This window comes from Neomonachus schauinslandi, chromosome 12, assembly GCF_002201575.2.
Source record: "Neomonachus schauinslandi chromosome 12, ASM220157v2, whole genome shotgun sequence".
NCBI lineage: Eukaryota > Metazoa > Chordata > Mammalia > Carnivora > Phocidae > Neomonachus > Neomonachus schauinslandi.
In genome coordinates this window covers 76,587,762-76,604,563 of record NC_058414.1, presented here as the reverse complement: position 1 = coordinate 76,604,563, position 16,802 = coordinate 76,587,762, and the positions used below count along the sequence as shown (strand labels likewise).

General features: G+C 37.5%; 1 protein-coding gene across 1 annotated transcript in view; it reads right to left on the bottom strand.

The window, feature by feature from the left end:
- Positions 1-16,802, bottom strand: part of CPED1 (cadherin like and PC-esterase domain containing 1) — a 265,972-nt gene that overhangs the window by 148,844 nt on the left and 100,326 nt on the right. The gene's annotated exons all lie outside the window — the stretch shown is intronic.

Below are 16,802 nucleotides of genomic sequence, written 5' to 3'. Positions count from 1 at the left end.
TCTCAGAAAACTGGCAGGTTATTTTTATTGCCCCGTCTGGAATCTCTCAGTGGGCTATAAAGAAGCAGAGAGATTTAAGAGTAAAGAGCAAAAGCTAAAGTTGTAAAAATTTTATCATTGGACTTTGTATGTATATGTCTACTCATTTTCTTTCTATGAATGCCAATGTTCAAGCAGGTCACAACTATTTCCATTAAAGTTAAAACACAGGCCTCTTTTAAACCTCCAGTAAAATAAGGTCTGACAGTTGTTTGGAAAACTTCTATCTTTTATTAATGGTCTTGAGTAGAAAATGACATTGAAGTCTGGTAATATTTCCAACAGGAAATATTTGTAATGGGCCGTACAAAAATTCACAAACAAGGATGCATTTGGCAGAAAGATACCCATCTCATCTATCTCTAAATACTCTTGAATGAATAAGAAAGTAAAAAGGAAAAATAGTTTTCATTTATGTTCTGGATATTTTATGCAGGGTATTTATTTTAGTTCTTATTAAGTTTTATGGTCAATCACAAAAGAAAAGGAAATGTATTCATTATAAAAATAATGAGCTCTGGTTGTACAATAAAGGAAATGATAGAGCAATCTGCCCTAGCTTATGAGGGCTGCAGTGTTAAAGTCTGTTGAATCTATAGATGTATTACAGCCCTCTACTGTTTTCTTACACATCTCTTATATCAGGTGCCTTATACCGCTTTCTTACCGGGTTCCAACAAAACTCATTCTTTTACATGGCATATTTTAAATGAGCATTTAAATATTATACACAATTTAAAAGTTTATGATTTAGTACTGTCATTAAATATACCAGTATCTTCTCATTGCAGTCCCAACTACTGACTTCTGATTTCTCTGCCCCCAAGCTTTCTCTTTCGTTGCTACCAGAGGCATCTTTATGCAAATCATAAAGGACAGAAGTCCCAATGTTAACAGAAGGAGGTGATCTCATTAATAGTAGAAGCCCTTTTATCCTGTTTGCTACAAAGGGACAGTTATTTTTATATAAGTATTCAAAAAGCGATGCATGAAATTTTTGAACATTTTGTTTTAATTTAAAAAACATAAATGTCATTCCTTTGTCAATTTTGTAACATACAGCCAAGGTATTTTATTTGCATGCAGGTGAACTAATTGGAATTTCTAGTCATCTACCTTATGGAAACCTAACCCATAATGCATTGGCTGTAAATGAAACGAAGCAAGAACATAAAGACACTAGCAAAAAAATCTCAGGGCAGAATCCTAGGTTCCACAGTTTCCCCGGACCTCACAAAAGTTGTTACCCCACATCAAATTCACCTGCAATGTTTCCAAGAAATTTTCGCAGACTGATTCTTTATATTCAACTTTGCTTTTATAGAAGTCAGTCTATTTCTTTTTGCACTTACAGTTCATCAGTGCATGACGCAGTAAGCATACAAATGCTTGCCTCAGGTGTTGAGTTCTTGGGTTCAGCAGTCAGTGTGCTTTATGGAGGGCATACAGAGCATTGTTTAATACTGCAAGTAGTTAAGTGGTAATTAAGAGGGATTTTATTCACTGGAGATCTGAGTCCTAATCCCAATCATCTTTGTTAGTTCTGTCTTCTCTACTAAATCATCAATCTTCATTTCCTCATCCATAGAATGGATAGAAACATATTACCCTAACCCTCAGGATTCTTAAAAGCATCAAATGAGATCATATATGAGAATAGAGTCAGAAATATAAAATGACACTGGGGTCATTTTATAGTGCATGAGATTCAAGCTCTTCAGGATATGACTCTAACAAACCTTTTCTGGTTTCCCCTAATCTACAAATCCTATGCCTTTTTCCCTTTCTTTTTTCTTTATCCCTTCCACTACAGGCTACCCTAGGATTTCTCCCACCTGGAAATACATACATGTTCTAGCCAAATAAATAAGACAGCTCACACTTCTGAGACTATAATCTATGTTCCCTTGCTTCATGATGTCTTTCCTAAATGCAAATATCCCCTCCCCATTTCTAAAGAAACACTAGTCATTTTCCTAAGCTCAGCTAAAATCCCACCTATTTTGTGAAACCTACCTCACTTTCCTCCAGCTGAATAATTTTCTCCTACTCTTGACCATCCCAGCAACTCAGCTGTTTATTGCGATCTGCCCTGTATTACAGTTATGTGTAAGGGTCTTTCTCCCTCCCTCTGCCCCACTGGAGGGTTCCTGGAAAGCAAGAACCAATGTTTCTTTTTTGAGTCCCTCTATACACTGCCCAACACACAGGTATCTTTGAAACAATTGTGGAATACAAGTGAGCTGAATTGATTATGAACCATTATTGAGTAGTTAACACTGCTTCTCCTTTGAGTTGTTTTTGACTCCATGATCAAACACAAAAATCTCACATATAGAGTAGGATACAGATTAAACACATTGATTCCCCACCAATTTTTTATGGGGAGATTATATTGTTTCTTCACCTTACTTGATGAAGAACACACAACTATTAGAAGCTTCATTCTCATCTAGAAGTAGAGATGCCATCAGATAAAATACTCTTCCCTTCCTTTCTTTCACTGTCTCCTGTCTCTAATTTAAAAACTTCCCTGTTCTCTATTCTAAATAAATTCCATCCTGTGAAACCTGCTGACAATCTGCTCTAATGTGAAAATCTTCTTTACGTTGGTGTGGCAATTTGAAAAAACTGACCACAAATTCTCCCCACCCCTATAGGCACGCCCCTGCCCCACTTTGCCTTGTGACTTACACTTCCTCCCACCCAGGGGTGGAGTTTCCTTCCTCACCTCTTGAATCTTGGTTTAACCCTGTAAAGTTCTTTGGTCAATGGAACATTGGCAAATGTGGTACAAACTGTTTTAATTTCCTAAGGCTACTGCAATAAGTTACTTCAAACCTGGTGCTTTAAAACAATAGAAATTTATTATCTCACAGTTCTGGAGGCCAAAAGTCTAAAATCAAGGTGTTGGCAGGGCCGCATTCCTTTATCAGGATCTAGAGGACAATCTGTTCTTTGCCTCTTCCAGCTTCTGGTGGCCGTAGGCTTTCTTTGGCTTGAGGGTATATAACTATAATCTCTGTTCCATCTTCACGTGACTTACTCCTCTTCTGTCTGTGTCAAATCTCCTTTTACCTCTTTCTTATAAGGACGTGTGTTATTGGATTTAGGGCCCACTTAGATAATCCAGGATGATGTCATTTTGAGATCCTTAACTTAATTATATCTGCCAAGACCCTTTTCCTAAATAAGGTCACATTTATAGGTTCATAGGTCAGGACATAGACATATCTTTTTGGGAGCAACCATTCAGCCCACTACACAAACAAAAGCCTCAAGAGAACTTGGCCTTTGGGGCTTGCTCACTATCACCATATGAAAGAACAGTAGGTAGCTGGCTGGATGATGAGAAACACATGACCAAGTCATCCCTGTGACCCAAGCTAACACCAGGCCAACAGCCAGGCATGTAAGTGAAGCAAGCTGGACCATCCAGCCTCAGCTGAGCCACAGAAATCAGCAGAGCCTGCCCAGCCAACCCACAGAATCAGGAGAACCATAAATAAATATTTGTTGTTTAAAGTCACTAAGCTTGAGGGTGATCTAAGAACTTCATGTTCCTTTATTCTCAGTGCTGAGTGCAGTGTCGTGCCTGCTGCTTCTGGTTTGGCTTCTCCATTTCAAACCCCTCCAATTTCACTCTGATTTCCATTCCCAGCACTGAATAAATCCAACCCTTTCTAGGGTGGGCAGATTCCTAAGCATTCTCTTCTCCCCTTCTTGTCTGAATATAGCATAGCTGACAACCCTATGATCCTCAAGGGAACCAACTTATGATTTGAGGTCCCATCTATTTGAAAACAATCCTTAAACCTATGGTGTCTGAGCAACAGGCACTTCTGCCCAGGCTGTTTTTACAGCAATGGGAATCTGGACACATGGGACCTGTCTTGTCACAGTAGGAAGTACAAGCAAAAGTGACAGGAAACCTCTGTTGGAAATAGCAGGAGAGAGAGAAGGGAATGGGGAGAAGAAAAGCAGGGAGAGGAAGTGAATGGGTAAAGAAACACCAACTTCCCAAGGTGAGAATTTTTCTGTGTAGGGCCCCTCAGGCAGGGTACGGAGCAGAGGAGGCCTAAGAACCAGACAAATGGGTGCAAACCTGCATAGGGGTCAGCTGCTGTGGGACCAGGCTCCCAGCTCCCTCTCCACTTCTTCCTTTACATTTCTCCATTCTACTCCCTTCCAACTGACCCATCAGAACCATTCAGATAATGGCTGAAGAGTCATCTTTGAGCCGTCTCTGTCCTCTTTTTCAAATCCTCACCAAAGCTTGTTTCTCCCTCCAAAAAGGAGAAATGTCTCTCCTTCTGTAGATACCATCTCACCAACTAGTCCAAGGTACCAACCTTCTTACCTGGACACCCGAATAGCTCTGCCTGAACTCCCAATCCACTTCAATATGTTCTCCACACAGCAGCAGAGTGGGCTTGAAAGGGTAAGTTAAATTATGGCATCCCCCTGCTCACTATCTTTCAGTGGCATCCCTTTGCCCCTAGAAAAAAATTCAAATTCCTTACTTTGCCTATATACCTTACTTTGTCTGCATTTTTGTCTGCAAATTTTCAAATTCCTTACTTTGCCTGCATGATTTGGCTCTTGCTTTTCTCTCCTACCTCCTCTCCTACCACTCTCCTTTTGTTCAACAGAATACACTTTCAGTTCCCATGATGTTCTCTGCATGTGCAAGGACCGTCCTCCCTTAAGACGCTGGAATTCTCCACTTGCTGGGAATGTTTCATCACTAGCTCTTCAAATGCCACTTTGCCCAAATGTCACCTAATCTGGGAGATCTTTCTACCTCTCATAAGGCGGGCAACCCAGTTACTTTCTACACATCACCCTTATTCATTTCATTATTAGCTATATCAAAAATCTGTAATTATTGGGTGGTAAAATTATCAGTGTAAAAATCTGTAATTAACCTGGGTGGTGCAATTGGTTAAGCAACCAACTCTTGGTTTAGGCTCAGGTCGTGATCTCAGGGTCGTGGGACCGAGCCCTGCATCAGGCTCCATGCTCAGCACGGAGTCTGCTTCAGACTCTCTCCTTCTCCCTCTTCCTCTCCCTGCTCAGTTCTCTCTAATAAATAAATCTTTAAAAAAATCTGCAGTTACCTGTATTTGTTTGTATGGGTATAACTAGTTCTTTATCTGTATTTCATCTCCCATTCCATATAAGAATAAACTCCACAGAGGCAGGGACTTTGTCTTATTACTGTATCGCTGGAACCTAACACAATGTCTAGCATATGGGAAGTCCCTATAACTGTAGAAGGAATGAAAAACCTTACTTGGAAACCCATTGGAAACTATTCCTATTTTATAGATAAGGAAGTGGTTTGGAGAGATCGAAAGACTTGCCTGAGGTCGGACCATTGGTACAAGAACATTCCTAGTGAACATCCATCCCCAGGCCCCTAGAGGTCATCATGCCTTGGGGTTTTCATTTTAATCTTGTAGATCCAGCACTATAGATCCAGTGCTAGTGATTTACTTCTCTTTCCTTTAGAGTAAAAGTGCAACCAGATATTTGCTTATCACCCAGACTGAAAAGATGTCATCATTGTTCTATACATATTTTAAAATCACATTTCTTTTCACTTTAACAGTAACTCACTGAAAGCATGAAAATGTAATATAGTTCCTTAGCATACTGTTTTTCTTCTGTGACTTCTCAGTTTAGAGTAATGATTTCACTCTTTGTGACTTGAATACACACTCTTTATGTAGATGGTTTGGGTAATCAAGCACATGGGAAAATTCTCATACCTTTCAAATACATCAGGAATAAAATTTCTGGTAGAAATCACTTTGGTATAGTACTTTTTTTGAGAGAGAGAGAGAGGGGCAGGAGGGGCAGAGAGAGAGAATCTCAAGCAGGCTCCGCACCCAGCATGGAGCCCAACACATGGTTCGACTTCACAACCCTGAGATCATGACCTGAGCCGAGATCAAGAGTTGGCTGCTTGACCGACTGAGCCACCCAGGTGTCCCAGTACAGAACATTTTTAAACGGGTAGTGGAAGCTGTGTACTTGGAACTATTGGATTCTGGAAGAGTAGAGACCAGGTATGGCAAAGCTGGTTTAGAGAGGAAGTCACACAGCATCTGGATATAGAAACACACAGGGACACCTGGGATTTCCTCTCCTGTTTGCAGTCCCTTGCTCCCAATTTTAAAGACCTGCTTCGTAGAGCTTCTAAGAACTGCTTTCATAAGTCTGGCAGGGGGAAGAGAGGACAAAGAGGATAGAGTGCTGGGTCTGAGGATGCTCTGTATCAGTAAAGAGGGAAGTCAGAGAATGAGTGAATCAGGCCGATGCTCCATAGAGACAGCACAGACAAAAGCGAGGAAATCTATCTGTATCTTGCAGTAGATATAGAACGCAGCAGGATGTATGTATGCCGAATCCTGTGAAAGAATCCATCTTCATCTGCCTTAGTAGCACTCAGAAAAATGAAAGACACATTTTCAGTTCCATATCAAAATGTATCACAAGGGTCAAAGTGCCGCTGTCTAAGCATTTTTGCCTTTTTTCCTTCCAGTGTTGGACCGCTCAGGCTGTTAGTGCAATATCAAAAAAGATCACTTGGGGGCAATGCAGTATTCTTGTTTTGCTTTATCTCATGGCTGTGTGAGTTTCCTCAGTGACAAAAGACTGCTGTTTCTTTCAAATTTGAAACCACATTTTAATATATGGGAGGGAAAAGGCTGTATTTCATTTTAAACTTATGATGCATAAATCACGTAAGACAAATGCAAGTCAGATTTTCTCCTGAAGGGAGCAAAACTTTGTCTCCTTTTAGCAGACAAATCAGTTTTACCTAGTTGGCACATTTGGGGATATTTTATATTTAGAATTTGTCACAGCCTTTGAGATAGAGCTCAACTATAAGAATAAAGGAAATTTTTAATAGAAATGTTTAAAATGGTGGACATGTAATAAGCTTCAAAATGTACTGGTGGTAAATTACTTTTTTTCTATAACCAAAGTAAAATTGTAAATATCATCTGTCTTCTCCACTGGGTAAATATTTTATAATAAACTTAAGCACTAAAGTCATTAAGTTTTTGAGACATTTATTGCTGTTGTCTTCATTGCTATTACTTTGCATTCACATACCTTTTTATAAAGGGGTTATTTTTATTACTAATTATTTTTTCAGCAATTTGATGAGTGGAGTCTCTTCTAAACCATTTCTCTTCTCCTGTCTTCTAAGTACTAGGTATTGTGTCAGGCACTAAAGGTTTGTTTCCTTTTTAAATAAAAAAATAAACGTAATCTTTTCTTTCAAGGATTTTAAGCACATTTGGGCCAATAAATTTTTCTTCTTTTTTTTTGTGCTCTTGATTCTTTGCTGACTTTGTCTGATTTTTTTTCTCCCAACGTATTTTCCCATCCTCAGAAGATATTTATCATTACACAGTGATGAAAAACTCAGGCGAGACTTGTTGTCAAAATCTAAGAATCAAGATTTATAAAATTAAATTTAGTAACTTGCTAGGTGCCTGAACAGAAGTGGAAAAATTCAGGAAGATAGCAGAGAGTTTTGCCTTAATTCATGGGTCTATTACCCAAAGCTCCATCTTAACATTCTATATTGGATAGAGGGTAGCAAAGGAAGGGATTACGGCTGCTCTGTAATCTATGCATCTATGGATGATTAAAGTATTTGAAACATTGCTTATGTTAGTACTTTGTCCATGCTCATTTTTTTGCTCTAAACACCCTGTATCTTATCTTTGTCTTTATTTTATCCTTATCTTTTAACTTATGATCAGCGAGGTAAAAAAATAATCATCATCACAGCAATGCTCCCATGCTGGATGAGCCTGCCTTAACTAATTTATGAGTTTCCATGACGTCCATATGCCATGGATTCCTAGGCTCCAGTTTGGAGAAGTAGCACTTGATCTTTGCGAAGTCCTCATCTGGACCCCTTTCTCATCCTCGAACAGGCATCCACTAGATGGCGCCAGAGAGAAGCAGGCTTTGAACAAGACCGGTGAAGGAGAGAAGCAAATGAGAGGGAAATAAATACACATCCTAACATCCAAATGCCACTGAGAAATTCCCTTTCCATCTTTCAAACATTCTGAAGGAATTCATTTACCTCCTCTGATTTCACACTGAAATCCCTGAATATTAGCTAACCTCCATTTTTCTGGATATATAATTAATACTTGCCCATCCATTTTCTACTGTTAAGGGAAATAATAATTAGCAAATTTATTTATTAGGGTTAAGTTTTACATTATGTTGTCATTGTAACACATTTTATATATATGTAATATATATAATGCATACATACTAGCTAATTTTATTTGCATATATTAATCAGTTCACTACATTATTTCAGAAAAGACACGCCTGAATTAACAAAGATGTTATGGGGTAAATTCCTCGTATTTATCTTTTGTTGCAGAACCTACTCTTAAATCTAATTTGTCAACAGGAAAGTTTTTTTGCATGTTTTAATGAGATACCTTTAACAGAAATGATAATGATAGACAACCTATCATTGATAAACTTCGTTTGAGTGCCTGTCATGTGCCCGGCATTTTCCGAGCCTGTAGGGAGACAGACATATTGCTTGCTGTTCTGAAGCTTATGGTCACATGTTTAAATTATCATTTTTGATCAAATAAACATGACTATGATTAATGAATAATTCTCTCCCTATTTAGGATAATAATCCAGGTGCAGTATTAAGAATTAATGAATGTATATAATTACCTGACAAATCTTTCATGGAACAAAGCTGGGAATGAACAAATGAAATGAATGAGTGAATGAAAATTTTGGAAATCAGAGACAAAGTTGCCATCAGCAGTATCAATACAGAATAATAAAATTATTGTAAAATTATTTAAAAATCATGTGCAGTTGCAAAACAATCATTCTTTTTCTAGAGCAAATATATTTCTGAAATAACATTTCACACCAATGTGGGCTGATTAGATATGTTTCACTTTTCAATTATTATTTAGTTTTTATTGTGTCAGCTTTGGCCACGTGCTTATTTAATTTTATGCTTGTTACCTATAATTTTTATTTAAATAATATCAAACTTTAAAATGAACACCCTGAAGCAATTTTAAATTTAATCCAAGTAAGAATAGATTAAGTAATACATCAACTCGTTTTACAAACTCCTGAGAGCAGACTTTTATTCACATTCCTTCCACGAGATGACATCTGGCCTGCAGAAGGGCCAGATGCTCAGTGAAAAAGTCTTTTACAAGGTCAGGTCCATAGTCTGCAGTTTTAGACGTAAAATGGAGATCAGAAGAAGAGCACTTCCTAGGTTGACAAACCATACTGTGACTTTAACCTGCATCCAGAGGCATTATTCATTTTTACCCTGGGACTATATGAGCAATCTCACCCGACGTTATGAAAGACCCTGCATAAATACCGATGACAAATGAGGCTAACTTCATCCCTGCAACTGTGGTATGTCTCCAAAACCGAGTAAGAGATATATGCATTCTTTAAAAAGGGTCTTTGTAAATCACAACATCCCTTGCTTTGCCAATGTTCGTGCTCTCCTCCATGCACATCTGCTGATCTCCCGGGAGTGAGAGGGAACCACAGGCCCTGGAGATGGAAGGATGACCCCCAGAAGGCCACCGCCGTGGTGGTAGAGAGCTGGTGATTTAGAGCCTCAGCCTGGGCAGGAGATTGCTTTAACTTGGGTTTCCATGAGAGATGATTCTTACAGATACTGACTTAAGAAAAACCTTCAGTGCCCCATGTTCTCCCTTTTCTATCAGAGCGCCCTGTCCAGAGATTCAAACAATGACATCTGTCTACTGCATTTGCCAGAAGGCCACTGGAGGTCCATTACTAAATATATGAGCTAAGTTAGAATGGTTAGGGATTAGATAGATTTGGGTCATTTCTTCACACAGTTAAACATTTTTAAATGATGCTAGTAACTAGACTTAGCACAGGGGTCATTTCATAAGGTATTAAAGTCTCAAATCACTAGGCTATATGCCTGAAACTAACAAGATACTTTATGCCAATTATACTTCAATTAAAAAGAGCATATCATTCATCTCCAAGTAAAGACAGTTTTACTTCTTCAAAAAAATGTCCTAAATGATCCTTGATGGAATTCAATCCAAGACACATTTATCATGAACTGATTACATTCGAGGAATCATCTTCATATAACTTCTGAATACCAAATATCAACAAATGAACGTCTTTAAATGTGGGATGGTGGCCGGTCAAACAATGAATTCGTTTAAGTTATGTCTCAACTAGACAAAATAACACTTTTGACAGGTCTTCCTGCTGGAAGTCACAAATCACTCCAGCAATAAATTTTCATCAAAGCAGTCTGCTATGATCACAGGTATAAAGAATCTCCAGACGTCATAAAGAAGTTACAGATATGAGAGTTTCCTCTCTGCTGGATAACTAGAATGGATAAAGGGATAAATTGTGACTTTTTACTGTAAGAGCCAAATTTAAATTTATGACATCTATTGCAGTTAATCTATATGACCTGTGTATAAAGACAGCCGTGGACGCATTTGACCGAAAGTTACAGTTACGGTGGTTGTGCAAGAGTTCCACTCTTGAATTCATAGATAAAACTGGAGTGTTTTATAATTGAATTGAAAGCTTTTTAAGGGAAGAAGTTTTTGAATAAAATATCACTTAAAATTGGATTTATTATACTCACCAAGAAAATGACATTGCCTTAGCAGCAAAAATGGTTGTTTAAAATTGAATCAAAGGATATAGTAAGCATGTGTTACATGTGCTATTAATTTTCTTTCCCTTCTTCCATCTTCCCCCCACTTTTAAATTTGAACATCCTTTGGAAACACCTAAACCTAAATCTGAAATTATTTTTATTGTATAGAAGGAGAGTTTAGAAAAATTTAGTTTATAAAGCATCTACTTGCCATTATTTTTCAAATTTGCATTTCTTGATATTTTTCAACTCTCTCCAAAGCTTTAGTAGAGAAAGTATCTCAGCAGCAAACCTAATTGGAAATAAATGAGCTCATAGTTATATTTGTTATTACTTTCATACCTCCTTTAGCTGCCAGAATATTCTATAAATGGCCACTGTAACCAGTTTAGTGGGTTTGCCTCACTGCACAGTGCATAAATCACTACTGATTTAACTAAGTCATTCAGCCTTTGAACTGAGAACTCCTTACACACACACACACACACACACGCACACAACTATGCTTTGTGGAATTTAAAAACAGTGTTTAATAAAACTTTGATGTCACATTGTTAGTCTTTAAAGTGGATCTTGGTCCTGTCCTCCACATTAGCACTGAGAACAATTTCTATGTATTTTTCACACCTAAAAATATCAGGAGGAAGCAGTATTTTGGAAGATGGTCAAGTGATTTAACAGATAAGTATAATCCATTTGTTTTAGCTGAAGCAATAAGTACTTCACTTGAAGGGTAAATAGATACTCCCTTGTTTTCAGAAATCTCTCTGTAGCATCAAATATAACTTTGACCTCGTAAGAAATAATTGCTCTCTGGCACATTAACCCAGGAAGCTGCACTACCTCCCTTTGAGAGTAGATAACGGTATTGTCCAGAATAATCAGGCAAGATTTTGAAAAGACAAATCCCAAGGAGAGGATAAAAATGAAAAGAACTGCATACTTTCCTGTGTTACACCTACAGTTTGCCTCTGTCCTGCAGACGCGACAAGGATATGAATAAGAAATAAAATAGTGAATAAAGCATGAAAACCTAAAGAAAACCAAATCACAAAGAGCTTTCTTGTCTCATGCTTGATTTTCAGGAAATACAGTAGTCTCCTATTATCCACGGGGGAGATATGACCAAGACCACCAGGGGACGCCTGAAACCACGGAGAGTGCCCGACCTTAGACGTACTATGTTTTTTTCTTATACATATGCACCTAAGATAAAGTTTATTTTATAAATTGGACACAGTAAGAGATGAACAACAATGACGACATAACAGTGGGCTGTAGTAAAAGTTATGTGAATGTGGTCTCTGTCCCTCTCAAAATATCTTATTGTGCTGTACGCACCCTTCTTCTTGTGATGATGTGAGATAAAACACTTATGTGAGGGAGGAAGTGAAGCGAATGACGTAGGCACTGTGATGTAACATTAGGTTACTATTGACCTTCTGCTGGTTCATCAGAAGAAGGATCATCTGCTTCTGGAAGTCTTTGGGGATGGGGGAGGGGAATGGACTCAAACTGCAGAAAGCCAATGTGCGGATAAAAACTATCACAAAAAAGTGTTTCATTTCTACCGGTCATTTCTACTGGGCTTAGGGCAAGTGATGCTTAAAAAAAAAACAAAAAAGGGGGGATAAAGCTTCAAAAGAACAAATAATAAAAACTTGTGTGAAGGGGATTGTGAAAGCTGTTTTGAACTGGTCTGGCCAGTGGTGGCAAGGGACAGGACCCCTGGAGTGTGGGGAGGGTGGGTCCAGAGGCTTCTCTGAGAGGACAAAATGGAGGAAAGTGTTTTTGTTTTCCTCCTGCCTCTCCACTGTGACCCCTAAGGACAATCACTCCTTCCTCCATTCCTGTTCAGGATGTAATAAAGTCCAGCCCAGGAATCAGCTTGCTTAATCAGGGGGGTGGAGGGGGTGGGAAATAATGTCCTGCTCAGGTGAAGATTTGATGAGGAGAGGTGTGAGATTATATCACATCTGACATTCACTCCTTCCCCCTATTCCCTCTCAAACCTCAAGTTTGATGGATCATAATGGAGAGAAGTGCCTCCTCCCAAGGCTTTACTTCCTAAGAGTTTAGGGAGTGAAATTCTGACCAGAGAAACCACCTGCTAGAGGGGCAGCAGAGGGAAATGATTAAAAATGGTTTTCTGATGCTCGGAACTCATTCTCTACCATCTCCTTGGATACACCTGCAGGACTGGCCTTCCGCAAATAGCATACCAGCTGGAATAAATATTATCTGCAGGAGAACTTAAGCTCATAGAACAAAACGGGGGACACATGAAAAGTACAGCTACCTCCAGTAGGAGGCAAACAAAGTAAAAGACTTATATGATGCTACTTAAACTAATGGACTATGGGCACCATGGTACAATGGATAGCACACTGACCTCTAAAACTAATGCACTAGGAATTTTTATTTATTTATTTATTTATTTATTTATTTATTTATTTATTTATTTATTTATTTATTTATTTATTTATTTATTAGAGAGAGAGAGAGAAAGCACAGGCAGACGGAGAAGCAGGCTCCAATGCAGGACTCGATCCCAGGACCCTGGGATCATGACCTGAGCTGAAGGCAGACGCTTAACCGACTGAGCCATTCAGGCGCCCCTGCACTAGGAATTTTTAAAAAGCATGATGAATATACTCAAGGAAGGGGCACCTGAGTGGCTCAGTCAGTTAAGCATCTGTCTTCGGCTCAGGTCACAATCCCAAGGTCCTGGGATCGAGCCCCACATCAGGCTCCCTGCTTCTCCCTCTTCCTCTGCACCCCATGCTCTCTCTTCCTCTCTCTCTCTCAAATAAATAAATAAAATCTTTAAAAAATATATACTCAAGGAAATAATGGAAGACAGTAGCAAAATGAACTGTGAAAAGAGAAATCATTAAAAAGAACCAAGAGGAAATAAAATAAGAATTTAATAAATGTAAGTAAAAATGTGCATACTTCCTAAGGGGTATCAGCACATGAAATGAAGGGGTCAAAATCTGGACAACAGAATAAGGAAAGAAAAAACAGTTAGCAAAAATGTCTCAAAAATAATGAAAACAGATGTCCCAGAATTAAAAGGTAAAAGACTTCAGGCCAAAATTGGAAATACTCAATAAAAAAAGAAACAAGTCCAGGAGGATGTTGTAAACAGCTAGGAGAAGTAATTCCTAGCTTACACAAGTTGTTCCAGAAAACTGAAAACAAGTGAAAGTTATCCAGTTCTATTTTATCCAGTAATCTCAACTCTAAAAAACCAGATAAGAGAAGTACAAGAAATTACAATTATAGGTCCATATCATTTATGAACATAGACCTAAAAATCATAACTAAACAAATCCAACAGAGTATTGAAAAATATCCCGAAATAATCACATAGTTTTTATCTCAGTGATGCAAGGAAGTTCTATGAAAAGAAAATCTAGCAATGTCATATACCACAAAAATAAACTTGAGGAGGAAAAAAAAATCATATAATTTTATTAATGCAGAAAAAAGCATTTGTAAAGTTCAAAATCTTTTATGGCAAAGACTTCTAGCTAACTAAAGATAAAAGGGAACTTATTTAACTTAGTAAAGTTTATAAATCCATCTCTCTCAGAGTTACACTCTAAAAGGTTTACAAATGAAATCATATGACGTCTGGGATTTGTTTCAAAATAAACTATTTTCTGGGAAGGGGAGTGGAGAGGGCACAGAGGAAACAAAATTACCCATATATTGCAATAGTTGTAACACGATGATGGATACAATGTGGCTAGTCATTATTCTCACTACTTTGGCAGGAATTGTAAAGATTAAAAACCAAAAACCCACAGCAAGCATTTTACTTAATAGAGAAATTTGAGTTGCATTCCTTTTAAGATGAAGAACAATTTGAGAATATTTAACTTTCATTTCTACCTTTAAAGATAGTACTGGAGGTTCTGACCAAAATTAGTGAAAGAAAGAAAGAGAGAGAGAGAGGGAGGGAGGGAAGGAGGGAGGAAGGAAGGAAGGAAGGAAGGAAGGAAGGAAGGAAGGAAGGAAGGAAGGAAGGAAGGAAAGAAGGAAGGAAGGAAGGAAGGAAGGAAGGAGAAGATATATAAGAATTAAAAAGGAGATTAACATGACCTTATTTGAAGATAAAATAATCATCTGCCTTGAAAACCCAAACCCAATGGTATTAATGGTAAAATTATTGGAACAAGTGTACCAAATACAAGTTCAACTTCAAAAATAGTATTTCTCTATCCTAGTAATAACTGACTGAACAATATAATTTCAAAAAGAATATCAACAAATATTCTAAGGACTCTAGAAATAAACATAAGTGAGAACATATAAGACTTCGTTTATTTTAAAATTTATTTTAAATTTTATTTTATTTTATTTAAATTTAAATAAATATTATTTATTTAAAAATTTTTAAACTCGGGACACCTGGGTGGCTCAATTGGTTAAGCAGCTGCCTTCAGCTCAGGTCATGATCCCAGGGTCCTGGGATCAAGTCCCGCATAGGGCTCCCTGCTAAGCAGGGAGCCTGCTTCTCCCTCTGCCTGAGATTCCTCCTGCTTGTGATCTTTCTCTCTCTCTCTCTCTGACAAATAAATAAATAAAATCTTTAAAAAAATTTTTTTTAACTCTACAAAGGAAAAAAATGATCTGAATAAATAGAGAGACTTAATATTATGAACATTCAATTCTTCAAAAATTAAACTATAAATTCCAATGTAATTATATATCAAAATTCCTGTAGGATTTTAAAAATATACTTGATATTCTAAAATATTTATGAGGAAATAAATGTCTACAACATAGCTGATTTAATTTTGAAAAGAAAAAGTAGAAAGGAAGAACCTCCCTGTCAGGTATCAAGATATACATATACTGCTAGAATAATAAAAACAAGTGGGCCAACTGAAACAGAACAGAGAGCTCAGAAGCAGCTTCATATACTAATGGGAACTTATACAATAAAGGCGATATTAGATTCATGGGAAATAATGAGTTTTTAGCCCATGAGAATTGATTATATAGAAAAAAATCTGGATCCAAAGTGAACTCTAGTTGAATAAGATGTTTATATGTCCAGAAAAAAATTATAAAGGTAGTAGAAGAAAATGGAGAAGCCCACCCCTATGACATAGAGATAAGAAATGATTTCTGGAACCAAATCTCCAAAGCAGGAATTATAAGGAAATATTAATTTGAATAATCAATTGAAGATTCCTGACCAACAAAGACACTATGGATAAAGTTAACAGATAGATGACAAATCTGCAAGAGTAAAATGTCACTTGTCACCTGTTGCAAGCTGGAAAGGTCAAGTGTTGGGCAGCTTGTGGGGACATGGAGAGACTGACCATGGCATAGAAACTGATACAGGCCTTCTGGAGGGTAAGCTGGCATTATTTAATTCTATCAAATGAACCCATATCCTATGACCTAGCAAGTCCCATGATAGGTATATATTCTCCAGAAAAATCATAACCAGGTTCATAAAGGGTCATATATAAGAATCTGTACATTTGAAGCGCTATTTGGTCTAGCCAAGAGTTGGAACAATCAAGCTGTCTATCACCGGAGGAGTGGGGAGGTAAACTGTAACGGAATACACACATGGAATACTGTACATCTGTGAAAAGTAACACAGAAGGTGTACATGGAACAACATGAATGTTTCCTTCTTGAAAATATTTAGTGCTGCACATAAAAACAGTAAAAGAAAAAAAATCTCTAACACAATACAATTTACATAAATTAAAAGCACATGTAGACATAACAAAACAAAACTGCATATTTTACTATCATCTAAATGAAAAGATATGCATTAAATCATTATAATGATGGTCTTTTGAGAAGCAAAGGAATTGAATGGGGAATGGGGATAAAATGGATTGCATAAATAGATGTGGGAGTCTTGCACAGACTGCTGTTGCAATTCTACAAGAATGGGGATTTTGGACTGTGCTGAGTAAACATTTGTTGAGTGCCTGAATGTGACATGAATTGAGGAATATGATTCATTTTCTCTCTCTGTACCTGAGTTCCAAATATTAGGTTG